This window comes from Sturnus vulgaris, chromosome 3 (genome assembly GCF_052056855.1).
Source record: "Sturnus vulgaris isolate bStuVul1 chromosome 3, bStuVul1.hap1, whole genome shotgun sequence".
Lineage (NCBI taxonomy): Eukaryota > Metazoa > Chordata > Aves > Passeriformes > Sturnidae > Sturnus > Sturnus vulgaris.
This window is the reverse complement of record NC_142245.1, coordinates 67,695,511-67,710,852: the sequence shown is the minus strand read 5'-3', so window position 1 is coordinate 67,710,852 and position 15,342 is coordinate 67,695,511.

Genomic DNA, 15,342 nt, shown 5'->3' with positions numbered 1-15,342 from the left:
AAATCAGACTTTTACACAAATGTTTCTGAGATAATTGTAAAAAAGTATATAGGTATTGTTTTTCAGGTTTAAAGTTCCTGCAGGAGTCATTTTCCTTAGGAGATTAAATCTGTAAATTCAAAGAGGCAGAGTAAACGGCCAGTTATTGAAGAACCAGATCAAAATGATTAATAACAGTAAAATTCTTGGCAATATGTGCAGAAAGCTAAAACACAACAATACATATGTTCTTCTTCACGTGTTTCAATTTTGACTAGCTTGGTGGATTTTATTTGATTGAGTTACTCCAACAACACAGAGAGGAAGCTTTAGTAATTTATTAACCACAGGCACAGAGGTGCTGACCATACTTTTCATCAGTACATCTTTTAGTACTTAAGGGACTTATTCTGCACACATAACAGAAAAACCTAATTGTCTGACATTTTCAGGTAGTCTCAGAACTAGCGTCTTCCAAAGCCTGTATTTTGAGATGTGATATCAGATCACACAATCTTCTATATCCCGTGGGCTGGAAGATACAATATTTAGAAGCACCTAGAGGTAAGAGACGTTTGCCAGCTGCCTCAATGCCACTGGCAAAATCCTAACAAAATCATTCTTTAATTGAAGAAATTGTGAGATTGAGCAGCATCAAACAGTTACATGCAAAGACACAGTTTATCTCCAGCTGAATTCCCTCTTTGGGCTTTGCAACAGGAATGTCCCTCTATTCCATTAGACACTGAGTCAGGTTGCCACGCAGTATCTCCAATCAGGCTGCCAAACCTTACACTGCAGACATGGAAAGAGGGAGGTGGTGTGCAAGTGACAGCTGATTATGAAACCTGATTTCACGTGAAGTATTTTATCATTGCAATTTCCAGAATGATGAAGATTTTTTCCGTGTTAAGCACATAATTACTTTCCAGAAACTAATTCTAGCAATAACCTTGTGTAATGAAGATACTGACTTGTATTTTGCTGATGGCTGTGAGTTGTTACAAAAGAAAAGAAAAGGTGATACCGCTAATTGTACAACATTGCTAAAATATTTGGACTTCAGGAATAAAATATTAACTTCAGGAAAACATTAAATTATAACTAAAGCTATTTATTTGTTTTAGTTTAAAATCTTTTAGCTAAGTCCCTGCACTTAAAATCTATTACATATCCTCAGAAGTCTCTTAGTTATATAATGTAATAATTTATCAAAATACAAAAAGTTACTGGGCTCTGTGAACCTTTTTATTTTAATAATTTCTTAAAAGCTTGCATTTTTGAGAAGTTGAAAATTAGTTATTTGCAATTGTATCACAGTGGCAAGTCTTGGAGATCTTAAATAATTGTAATGCAAGGGAAATTATGCCATTAAACAATAGTCATGTCTTTTCGCACTGATGACCAAATAACAGCTAATAAAAACTAAACATCACATTTATGTGAAAAAAAGTAAGCAGAGGCAAACAAAGAATGATATCTTGTTGAGAATGAACATACCATCTGCAATATGATAATCTAGTTACAAATATTCACCCAAGCTGTTAAAGCATATATTAGCTTAGCAGAAGCCTTGATTTTCGGAGGTCAACAGTAAGTGAAAGGTGCTGCATCCAACCTTAGTTTTGTTTTCTTAACTTATATAGATTCAAACAGGCCACAGTCTGTCAGTCAGCTCTAATTGGGACCTTATTTCATTGATTTATACAGGCCATGAGTGTTTACTTATTTTGACAACTTTGGCGGGGTAGGTATTAAAAGAGTGAACTGTTTTGTGAAATACCCTTTTTTTTAGTTAGCTGTTACAAGCATGGCAAATGTGATATAGATACCTCTCCCCAAATCAGAATCTAAGCTAAAAATACAGAAAAAATAAAAGAGAAGGAAACATGAAAAAGAAGGTGAGCTGCTAAGATATTAGCAATTATATATACATGGAATAGAATAATGTGTGTTGAAAGAGACCTTCAACATACCAGAGTTCTCTGGGGCAAGTTGCTGCTCAAAGCACAGCCAGATTAGATGGGCTTTTCCAGGTCTTGTTCAACTGATTTTTGAATTCTTCCAAGGGTGGAGATTCTAGAATCTTTCTTGATACATTTTCCAGCATATGACTTCCCATATGTGATGAGTGTTATTTGGGGCTTTATCCCCCTTACATTGATGTGTCTCTCATTGCAGCTTATGACTTTTGCCTCCTTTTCAATTGCTTATTGAAATATAATGTAATCCTTATTTCTGAGCGTGTGGCTCCAACTTATTCATATAGTAGGTATATGAGGTAGCTGAAGAGCAATAAGACCTTTCCTTAGCACACACTTTTCCAGGCTGAACAACCATGATTCTCAGCCTGCTATTACCTGTCTAGTGCTCTAACCCCAATCAGTTTTTTTGGCTTTCCACAAGATGTATTTCAGTATAGTATTTCACATGTATAAAAAGGGATTTTATGTGCAGCTTAAGTAGAATTAAAGTAGAATTGAAACTGAATTACCCAAAGAAATATGTTCAAACTCATTCAGCTTATTTCCAAGTAGACACAAATGAAAACACACATATTCACTTGTACAGATAGTTTTACACACATTATAGCACAGATATTTTTATACTGAAACTCCTCTTCCCACTGAGTTACAGCACCAGGTGCAGCAGCTACTACCAGCCCACCACACTGTGTTCTTGGCAATAAAGAGTACTTTGTGTGAGGTTACATCCAAGGAGATATTTAGGTCCTTTCTATTTACTTGTCTTTCTCATGCAGAATAACAGAAAAATATTTTTTAAATAATTATTTTCAAGACTAGGTTTGTTTGTCATGGATAAGAGATGTTTGGGCAGTGTGCAATTGGGAGACTGTACAAATCAAATTACTATGTAATTTTTGACACATTTCTCCTGCTAGGTGAAGTTTGTGAAGTGCTTTGCTGATGACTTAATAATTAATTTCTGAAAATATTTTTTTGTGCTCAGAAAACACTATCCAAATAGCAAAATAGTGGGACAGAAAAGCAGAAGATCACATACAATTGTGGCAGGGCTGTTATATTTTCCAGTATGATTGTTTATATTTTCCTAATTTCCAATATAACCCTCTTTTCTTTGAGTTTTTACTAAAACTGTTTCTAATGTCATCAAGGCTCCATTTCCCATGAATGGTTGGACAAGATGATCTGTCAAGTCCCTTCCAATCTGATCTGTTCTATCGTTCTATGATACATTCTCAGAGGTCTGTTTTAATAAAGAAACACGGTATTAGTTTTAACTTTAGCTTCTTTAAAGCTATCTTTGTTAATTCAGTAAAGTTTTTAACACTAAAAGTAGATCTTTCTTTAATTGGGGGAAAATTTGTCATTGTATGATTTAAATATAGTCCACAGAGACTCAGAAATTTGATGGGGCTTTGGTTTGGTTGGTTTGGTTTTGGCTTTGGCTTTGGCTTTGGCTTTTTTTAAATGAAAGGTGCAATATCTGCATAACTGAGTTTTGTGGATTAAATTTTAGATCTTCAACGTTTTGAAAAAAAAGAACTTGTGTTTGCACTAATTTGTTGCAAATTAAAATCCTTCCAGTTGCCAGACTGTTTTGTGTCAGTTGAAGAGTAATCTTCGCTTCCAAAATATCTGCATTTGGAGCTGGAACTCAAGCTTTTCACTCCTTTTTTAAAAGTCCTTTTTTAAAAGTCAGGTTTTGCTGTTTATGTAAGTATTCTAGACTCAGTTCCATGGCAAGCAAAAGCAAAAACACATGTTGTCATAGATTTAGAAACTAAAATATTTTTATTCAGAGACGCCAACATATTTTAGTTTTGGCAAATGTAAATAAAATTCTCAAGAGGGTTATTTTTATTCTTTAAACAGTATATTCAACATTTGCCTAAAATAGATCAGTGTAATATTAGTTATTTATTAGTTTAGCTTATTCAAATAATTTTTTTAAAACAAATACTAAAATATTAAAGCATAACATTTAAATATCTGGAACTGGAGTAGGAAAAAATAATCTGATGTTTTCATGCAAGCATAGAAATGCTTTTTGGAAGGAAACCCCTAATATTGTTTAGTCCAGATTCTCACTCAAAACAAGACTATCACCAACACCTGTCTGGCTTAGCTTTTGTTTTTGTAGCCTAGGCCAAAAAATCTTCAAGAAATGACAGTCAACCAGTTCCAGTGCTGCAGCACCCTTCCAGGTATGGTTGAGACCATAAACAGTGCCTTGATAGACATTGTTGGAAATCTCTTTAATTTCTCCCCATCCAATTCAAGACTTGGGAAATTAATCTCTGGACTTGGTGTTCCTTATGCAGCTCAGCAGGCTGCTGTAGCTGATACACTCTACCAACAGCAGACTCCCAGGACCCAGATGCAGGAGGGGCTCATGCTCCCCATAGCACTGAATCTTTTCCAGCATACCTGATAATTAAACTCTTGATCTCCCAGTCTCTAATAGGAAAACCAAAAACTTTCTTGGAAGGTAACAGTAAAGTTTAAAGATTTAAAGTCTTTGTCCATATATAAATTTCAGTAAGTTGTTTTTACAGTGGGGGTTTTTTGTTCATTTCTTTGCAGTTTTCTTCATAGGATTTTTAGGGCGGTTCTTAGGTTTTTTTCCTTTATGCCACTGAATACCTTATTGGTATAAGAAACTGCAGAGAGTTTTCTCCCTTTCTTTTTTTATGTTTTACTGAAAGTTGTATTTGAATAGCTTTTAACATGCTTAATCTAGGCATGGTGACTACCATGAGTGAAGCATATTTCAGCGGTCTGTGGCTGCCAGGAATTGACTTATTACACCATCAGAAGTGAGAAAAGTCATAACACCTAAACTGAACAGCACAGCTGAACAGAACAGATTTTAGATATCAAAATCATTTTCTCGATTGCAGTCCTATGTATTTCAGCCGAGATCTTTAGCATTATTAGTTTTGTGACAGATAAGTTAGATGCTCATACATGTCAGTCAAAAATGGATCATGAGTGCTTATGAATGAGAGCTGCTTCTTTACAGATACGGCTAATACATTCTTAATTTATCCCACCTAGAGACTAGTAAGAAATAGAAAATTGATATTCAAACTCTATTTGTTCTCAGTTTTTGTTCATTGTGTTTATAATGATCACATAAACTGGAGAAGCTGTCTATGAGTTTTTTTGTGAAGAATATGTGCAGAGGGTATTTTACTGGGAATTTTCCTACAGCAGACTCCAGTTGAGAGTCTCCTGAACTGGTCCAACTTTTTAAAACTCAAGAATATATAAAATTATAAAGTGTGGAAAATATTATTTCTTCAAAATAATTCCAGTTAAGCTCTGTTTAGATCCTGAATGGTAGCTTTAAAATACATAAAATGAAAGAAGACATACAGTAAAACATTGAATTTTCTTTTCAGTTTGGGCAAGAAATGCATAATGACATTGATCTCAGGGAAGGGCCTGAATTCAGTTTGGGATTATCCCCTAAATTTAAGTGTCTAAATGTCGGTGTCTACATGAGCACTGAGTGTGTAAGGTCCCTGTATGATCTACAGAGATCTAGTCAGGGCTGTCCATGGAGCTTATTAATCTAATAACAATAAAAATACACGGGCTATATTTCAGTTGCACAAGCACTAGTTTCTATTACTGGGTAAGTTGTTTAAAATTTCTATTACGGTGTAAGTTTTTTTAAAATTCTATTACTGCTATTCCAGGTTGTCTGTCATAGCCCAGATCCTGTGGAAAATCTGCACACTTTGGGAGAAGAAGCTAGAAACAAAGATATCCCTATGGTGTCTAAGGCATAGAAAAGCTTAGATACTTGTTTTAACAATACTGATCCTTACCAGTGTGTCCCTTTCAACTTGAGACATTCCATGAAGCAGTAGGTTAGTTAAATTCCACTGACTTCATTGACAATGGGTGTAAGGCAAGGCTCTCTGATGTTTAATGCCATTTGAAATTATGAGTCCCCAGAAAGTTGTAGAAATCCCATACTGCCTGCTCATATCTGCCAGCTGCATCTCCAAATGTCCCAAACAAAAATGGTTAACCCTGTAGAGGAAATGTCAATTTCAAGATCTCTCTTGTTTTATAGTAACCTATAACTATATCATGCATTTACATTTCTTAATAAAAAATTTAATCTCATTTTTTGTGCTTTTTAAAAAATTTTATTGCTGTTTTAATCCATCATTCAGCTTCAGGGTGTGCACTAAACCAGTGGGGAAAGAGTAGCTATGTAGACAGTACTTTATCTAGGTGAAGTGACTTGCTACATGAAGACATTAGATAGCATGAAAAATTAGTGAAGAATTATGATTTAAATCATACAATAATTTTGTTTAATTACCCACTTGCTCCTCCCAGTAGATACTACACTTTAAAAACCCCTAAATTAAATTGCTAATTAAAATCACATATTTTAAGCAAGTCAAATTCTTAAAAGTTTAATGATTTCATTTTTCTCACATTACACATTGTGATAATCACAGGGAGAGTTTAGAAGGAAGCCAACTTATGTGCAGCATTTCCAACAAAGCCATTGAATTTTCTTCTGATACTAATTTTTATATTTTGCTAATTGTTTTGGAATGGCTTTGTGTTCAAGGTAAACAACGAATGAGAACTTCTTTTAGTCTAAAGTGGTTTCCTTCATCCTGAAAATGAATTAAAACAGCAAAGTTGTAAAGTATGCAGGGTGGCAGGTTTTAATGTTTTTAGTACCGTCACTTTTCACATAATTCTGTGCTCCATTATTTAGTAATAAATGGGAAAGCGTGGGCCTTAGCAGTTCTGTAGTTGCTGATGAAATCTAAAAAAATAGACAAAACAGAACTATGACGATTATGGAAGCCTATTACAATTTTAATATGACAATGATCAAACAGAATTTCAATTATCTCTAACCAGCCACTTTGGCTGACAAGAACACATGTAGAGGCAAAAAAAAATCTGAGTGTGTTTACATTGGGGTAAAATGAGCTAGAACCGAATGATTTGGGTTGTAGTTCTGCTATGAGATGTCTGTGTCATTTGGAGGTTGACTACCAAAAAGAAATACAAGTTGGTAGTATAACCATTCAGTATTATTGAACTATAGATGTTAAATAAGCTGAACTTTCCACATAGAGATTCTAGGCTTGTGTGATAATAGAAATGAACAATCTGGACCTTGTATATCAATATTGGTCCCAGCTCTCCCACACAGACTCCAGCTTAGCAAGCTACAGCTAGCATAGACAGGTAAATAATTCATGATAATTCAAGTTTCCCAGCTTGATTTTTCATTAGAAGCAGGGACCAGTAACATTTTTAAGCTCTTTGTTTTCAAATGTATTGTAACTGGAAACAAGTTCACCGTACACAGCACATATTAATGCAATTTCAGATAAATACAAAAATAATGTAAAATATTTTCAAGAGATTAACATCCTAAAGACTATGCAAACAAAACTGTTTATGAAGTCAAAGAGCATCATAGCATGTGGTATAGAATCTCCAATAACATTTTCTAGTTTTTTGAGTGGAGAAGCTGGAACTGGAACCTTTGAGCCATTATCAAGGAGTTTTATACAGGACCAAAAAAAGGAAAATAAAGAAAGGCTTTGCAAGACTGAAAAAATGTCTCTCTTCTCTGGATATAAGGACCACTTTTAACCTGCCCAGTGACTCTAAGCCTCTTTGTATATGCAGTAACAGTAATTTTACACCTATCTAAGTCAAATAGTTAAAGCCTTGATAAATAATGGTCAATAGGATAGAGTCTTGATCTAAACCCCTCAAAGGGATAGATGCCACAGCATATTTCACTGTGATGACTGACTGGTGTGGCAAGTTTTTGGCACACAAGAGGTGGCTTCTGTGAGAAGAGGCTGAGCACTTTCTCTGGCCCCCACAGGCAGTTCCACCCAGCTCTAAAGATGAGAACGTCTGTGATCCTGGAGCGTCTCTGATATATTTTAAAAGGGTATAAAATGGTGTGCAGCAGCCATTAGAGAGAGGAGTGATAAAGAATTGATAGAAACAGCCTTGTAGATACCAAGGTAAATGAAGAAGGAGATGGAGGAGGCGCCCCAGGTGCTGGAGCAGAGATTCCCCTGTAGCCCATGCTGAAGTGGGTTGCTGTGCTGCAGCCCACGGAGGATCATGGTGCAGCAGATATCCACCTGCACTCTCTGGAGGCCCCCATGTCAGAGCAGGTGGACATGCCCTCAAAGAAGCTGCAGCCTATAGACAGCTCTTGCAGGAGCAAAGTTTTGTTTTGATTTTTCATCCTTGTTTCACACCCTGCAATAATACCCAAGCTACTTCAAAAGCTATAAAAGCACCAGTAAAACACCTTTATCTTGTTTTTCAAGTTCAGGCGTACTTGCCACCATCTTACTCTGTATTATTAAACTGGCCTTTGAGGAATTAAAGACACTTCCTTCAAATATCTATATTCTTCTTTCATCACCTTGGTTATGATGTTTTACACATATAATCTTTCATCTCTTGTCCTTTATATCACACTCTACTGGAGCCATATAGTTAATCTATGAGTCTGGATTTTTTACTAACTTCAGTAGGAGCTGAATATATGTCCCATATTCTCTGCACACAGAAATGGACAATAAAGAATACTGAGAAAATAGTAATAGTAAATTTTTGAAATTTGATCACCACAAAATAAATCTGAATAGTCAGACTTTATTTAAAGAGTTATACTATTCTTTATTTGTCATTCAGACAGTGAGCAGAACATCATGTTATTTCTAACAGCAAACAAAAACTGAATGCACAGGTAGTGTCATTCACAGCATATCTTTGTTTTTACACATTCAAGAGAATTTTGTTAAGTCATAAAAAAGTGATGAACATGTGTATCAATATGTGTGTGTGCATTAACAGGTATATGATACAAAATTTTTAAATATTTTCATTTAAATAGCGAGGGACAAGGGAGATGACATTTTCTATATGTTACATTAGCAAAACAATAATCAAGGTCAGATATTTTCTCCTGACTCATTCTTAGAAGAACAATCACTACCTGTTTTTAAGTTGAATCTGGCTTACCATGAGTTTTCTATATCTCCATCTTTTTTACAATTTTTTGCAATGTTTAAGATCAATATTAGTGATAGTAGGATCTGTACATATTTTTTGGTGTGAAATCTATACAAAGAGCACTTTTTCCTATTCATAAACATCACTGATTCCTTCTAATAGTCATTTCTACTTATGTTTTTATAGCACACATTTTCTTTCTTCATTTGAATTGTAGTAGCAAAGTACCTTGTTCTTACTCCTTAGAAGCAAATACAGATATATGTCTAATTGGTATCTATTATGTGCTCTTACCTAAGTTAAGCAGGTTATTATGAAATTACCTGTGTTCCCACTGCACTATAATATCATTTACAGACTTGCTGATTTCTCAAGACACAGAGAGCTCATCCAGAAATGATGAAGGAGGCTTATGGTATGATTTCCCATTAGTAATCAAAATTATTGATGTTTACTCTATTATAGCATGACACACATAATAAATATAATCAGTCCAAGATATATTTTTGGCATGAAAATGTTACTTTGTGAAAGAATCTTTGTTTCAAATGCAAATGTTCATATGTTAATCAGTATTTTTCTCCATAAACTATGTTAAGCGCTATTTTTTTCATAGAATGTAATTTTTAAAATATGCATATTTGAGAGCATAAAAGCTCTGCTATGTTTGAGTAATCCAACAGATGACAAATGAGTTTGTTAATCACACTGGCCCTTGTTATCAGAGCAATGATTTACAGAATAAGAATAGTTCACCATATCCCCGAATACTTGAAGGAGTTTATATAGAATAAATAAAAATGCTTCATATCTTGTCACATACTTACTGTTTTCAGCCTGAGTCACCCAAATGCTGTATAAAAATTCCTTGCTTTACAAAGAAAATGCCTGATTAAAACATGGAAAAATTTGAAACAGCAATACTATAAGTTACTTACATCCATAAACACAGAATAATGTGATTTCTAATTGAACTCAGAAGACACTGAGAGACCGGATTAATAGCAGTCTATAATGATAACCTTGCATAGAGTAATTTTAAAATGCAATCATGTACAGATAGTCAGGATCTTGCTTTTCTTTTTCATTGAAAGAAACAACAATAGAAGAACCTCTTAGAGAGTCAAGTATTTCAGTGATTAAAAATTAAATTGTAAATGAGTGAATGCAATTGCAAAATTTGTCTTTCACAGCAAAAATGTTGGAGTTCCCGTTGTAGTGCACAGCTGACTACACGGTGTCAGAGAGCTTCAAAAGTACTCAAAGTACTGATATAAAGAGCTCTTCTAAAGTAACAGGTGCTCCACTGGTTGTTCCAGGGACGTTGTATATAGGTGTAGACGAAGAGATTACAGATGATCCTACCCCTGATAAATCACAGCTATACTAATTACCAAATAATAGCTTTGCCCTTAATGGGTTGCAGCTGTGACTAATAAAAATAAGCATGATAAAAGGGATGACTTGGGTGACTAAGGGGAGTTTGGAGGCAGAGGACCTGGAGAAGACAGAGGAGCCCTGAGGAAGAAAGAACTGAAGGAATGTATTAAAAGGAGTGGAGGATTGATGGACTGGGAGAGAGACTCACTGCTGTGAGGTCAGTCTGGGTCTGCAGTTAGACCCTGCAGTGAGTGCATGCAGTCAGAGTTGAGCTAGGTGAAAACTTGCAGTCACATTCCAGCAAGAAATAACCTGCCATCAGAGGCTGCAAAGGAAACCTATGGTGGGAATTTGCTGCAGTCAAAGTCTGTGATCCTAACCAGAGGTCTGCTGCAAGAATCGCATTCAACGGAAGCATCTTAAAATGATAGAAGTGTGATGAGATCACTCCCACGTTAGCTACTAGGAAAAAACATAATCTGGTGATATTTCATAGACTGTGTGCTTTCCTTGAATGACTTTACTTCAAATGATTATGAAATATTACTCTTGGTCTATAGTAGTGTATGATGGCAAGCTAGTTTTCAAGCAAGAACTACATAATCAAGCATGTAGTGGATACATTAACTTTCACCTTTCCAGTCGTTTTATGTGTTGATTCTGCACAGGTTTATGCTGATCTATTTCTGAATCAACTTGAGTTGTTTTATCCTGTTGATACTACTGTCCAGTACAATTAGAACTGGTGGGTGAGTCTGTTCTGAAACCACTCTAAAAAGCCATCAAGTAATTTATCGGAGAAGCATCTGTCCATACATCTCTATCCATCAATGTCAGCAAATAGTTTTTTTAGCAAGTTTAACATACACAGGTGTCACAGGATGACATGATACACAAGGATGCCGAAATTTCTTAGTTTTTCACTGTATTTCTTAAGGAAATAAGAACTTATGAGTGTATTTGTTTTGGAGTTACAATTGCATTTGAAAACACTTCATCCAACAAGAATTTACAAGGTATTAGAGACAGGTATGCTTTGTGGTTTATAAAGGGTCACTTATTTTAAGACAAATAGCTCAAATACTCACTAAGGCTTCCAGTGAAGTTGTGTTGTTCTGTTTCTTTTGTGGCATCTACATTAAATGGTCTGTTTTCTAACTACTGGAGAGTTACTTTGCTAGAAGTCCTTTGAATGCTGAAAGTATTTGATGAAGGACAGTAATAAAATTTGCACTTTTATGTAAATTTAGCTCTTCTTCTTTCTCACCCAATTAAGTAATCCTTACAGTGAATGGAATGAAAAAACTAGAAACCTGCATACACAACAAATAAGCAGCTTTTCCTTCTCAGAAGAACTGTTCCTAGGAATAATAGATAATGGAAGAAATTATATCTATTGATTAATAGAACGAGGACTCATGAAGTGACCTTAAAATCCTCAGACTTGTAAAGGCATTTACACTGTTTAGTAAATGTATATAGTACCTTTTATGAAATGAGAAATTTATCTATTATATACACTGCAGATAATAGCAAAGCTGCAGGGATTTTAATGAGATAGAAATGAAGTCCTCTGTGGAACTTTTACACATGTATGCACAACCTTGCAGATAATCTTCTTCCTTAACATTTTCAGCTAAATATTTAAGTGGTTTCTTTTTTCTACAAATAGATATCTCTAGTTGAATTTATATTTTGGGGTTTAGTAGAGAATACAGAATCTGATAGTCTAGCTTGGAGGAAGAGAACATTTTTATAGAGTTTACTTCAGTTGCAATAGTAGCATTTATGTAGGAATTTGTGCTGCAATCATGCTGGAAATATCCCACTGGATATAATTTGAGAACTCACTGTATATCTATAATCATGATTTTCAGAACATTTTCTATAAAGCATCTTAGAAAATTTCTCCCCCTCAAATCCTGCCATGCTTTACCACATGGACTTTTTTCCTATTCTTTTCTTCAGCAGTCCATAAAATCATGACAGTAACTCTAATTTTTTACAATTCAATTCTTGTTTGTGTTCATTAAAGTTTAATACATTCTAGCAATAAAAAAAATAAGGAAAAAGACCCTAATTTGTGTAAAATGTGAAGTGTCATGAAAGAGACGTGTTCTGGTAGGGGTTCAGGAACATATTTTTACTTTTGCAAAATTAATTCTTATGGTATGATAGAAAATACTTTCCCAGTTTACACATAAAAGGCAGGCAAAAGCAGTCTTAGAAATGGCAAATCATTCCTTATTTCTAAGAGCTAAAGAAGCCAAGTTTGCTTTCACATATTCAGGTACTGTGTGTCTTGTAAAATCAGTGACTGTGCGTGCATATGCAAGTATGACATAGGTTTTTGAGTCAGGGTTTGGTTTCATTTTATGCCTTTTTATATGTTGAGTAGACAAAAGGCAATTTATAGAGCAAGAAATTAAATATCAGCAATGCAGTAAGTCATAGGTTAGAAAAATCACTGAATGAGAACATTTTCCCTGCAGTACTAACAGACTGTGTCCAGGAGTTAGAGGACTGCAAATTGAAGTAAAAATGTAAATGCATGTAGAACATGCTAATTTTAACTGAGGTCAGAAATGGGTTCTGAATGGAGGTACAGAGAAAATGCACTTTGATAATGTAATATCAGAAATAGAAATTAATTTTATTACAGAACCAAGAAATGCAAACAAGTTTAGCCTTACTCGCATGACAAGTCTCTTCTGATTCATTCAGAATTGCAGTACAGTCTACTTGCTGGTGATGAAGATAAACACTCATTGCTCATGTCAGGAGTACCCATCCAAGAAAATACTTTTGTGTACAACTCTTACAGTGCCAAGATGGAAATGATGAATGAAAGTAAAAGTTCAGAATACTGTAGTGCTCTAGTATTTTGCCTAAAGAAGTTTTGATGAATTCTAAAACTGCCCATGTGACATAAAGTTAATGACCAGAAGGACATGGGCAAGAATTTTTTAACTTCTTCTAATACCTTTTTTCTTTTTTGTTAATATGGAAAAAAAATTACAAAGACACACAGCACACAAATGCTAAGAAGTCCTAGAGAATCTGATCAGGATTCTCTTTCTTGGTAGTGTTGTTTGGCAATCATAATTCTGTTTTATAGCTGCCAGGGCTTTGTAACTAAACCAAATACTTTACTGAAGGAGAGGGTGTTCATCTTAGGCTGCCCTCTGCATCCAGTACAAGGCTTAGAAAGGGCTGGTGCAGCCTCCACAAATCAAAGTTTTTGTGGCCTTTATAGTCTTATCATGAAGCCTTTGTAGTGCTTCCACCTCTCTGGCCAAGTTACAAAAGACACAGATGGTACATATGGCTACTGCTGCCACCTCTTGGATATTCAGACTGGGAGCACAGGATCGGCTAGCTCAAAATATGCAGATTATTTGGGCTGGTTTTAATTGGTTTTCAAGTTTGTTTTTAGTTTTTGTATTGTTATACAGGCAGTAATTTTGTAGTTTCCTTGGTAGTGAGGATATATGATTTCAGCAGTTTGCAGTCAGACTGTTTTCTTCAGTTTGGTAGCTTTCAGGTAGCCATTTTCCACCATTCCTTCACACAATTTTTTTTTTAATTCAGTTTATGAAATCAAGACTATTCTGACAGAACATTTCTGAACAGCATGTTCCATTTTCTATTATGTTCTAGATGTCTTCAAGCTTTTCCATCTTTCCTCCAATCTCATTTCAGTCAAATGACAGTCTGAAACAAAACTGCATGGGGAAGAAACACACAGCTCTTTGCAGCTCCTTTATTCTCTTAGACATTCATCATGCAGCACCAAGGTGCAGGGTTGTCAGCATTCTTTGGTTCTGGTGCTGATATTTCCTGGAAATTCTCTTAGTTCTACCACTGTAAACAGTCTCTGTCTAACAGTAACTTTAATTGACAAGGCAAAGTTGAAGATGAAAATGTTAAAGTAAATGGGTGAAAATTGAAAGTAATTTCTGCCATGGAATTTTTCTACATTTCCTACATTCTGACTGCAATTACAATTGTCAGAATTTTCTTTAACCTATTTCATGTACAGTCAGGACTTAAGCTGGGAGAAAGGAGAAAAGTGGGTAGTGTCTGACAGAAATTCTCCATGAAGCACATGCACCAAGATGAATGCTATCTAATTATCAGCTCACACAAAACTGTTGTTTGCTGTCTTATATAATTAATGAGGCAGTCTATTAAAAAAGTGGAAGAGCAATCTATGTAGCACACAAAATATTCAAGCCTCTGGACCACTGTGCTTGAAAGCAAGATCTGTAGAAAAGGCATACTGATTTCTTCATGAAGAGTTGACCAATGATATATTTTAAAATGCTGAGAGGTTTTTTTGTACATTACATGCTTTCTCATTGTGCCAATTGTTACTAGAAGTTAAAGCATTATTCCTGAGTTATTTGTTTATACTATTTCCAATGGTATCTTGATTCAGTGTGCTTCTGCTTAGCTGATCTGTGTATCTTAACGTTGCCAGGACTGACCTTGTCTTTGTATATAGAATGTTGTTAGGCATGTTCATGAGCTGAAACATACTTGAAATAAAGGTGAATCCATGCTTTATAAGTTCCTTTCATCAGATGCAGCAACATTAGAAGAATAAATAACCCAGTGCAGGAATGAAATCACAGAGCACACAAAGCCTCACTCACTTCACTCATGGCAATGAGGAAAGATAAAGAGTAGTTAAAAATTGCCACCTGTGATAAGAGCTTCAGATGTAGAATTGCAAGTGTAACATCTGCCAATTCTTCATTAGATTTACAATGGGGTTTTGTAATATTCATGCATCTTTTGAAAGGATAACAGCAGCCATGGACAGAAATGTACTTCTGTACTTTTATTTTCCTCTAAGGAGAATTTTATGGGTTTTTTTCCTGATCTCTCTTACCATCCTAAATGCTGTTACTTGGGTATTTTCTATTTCTTCTTCACACGGGCTGTACATTGG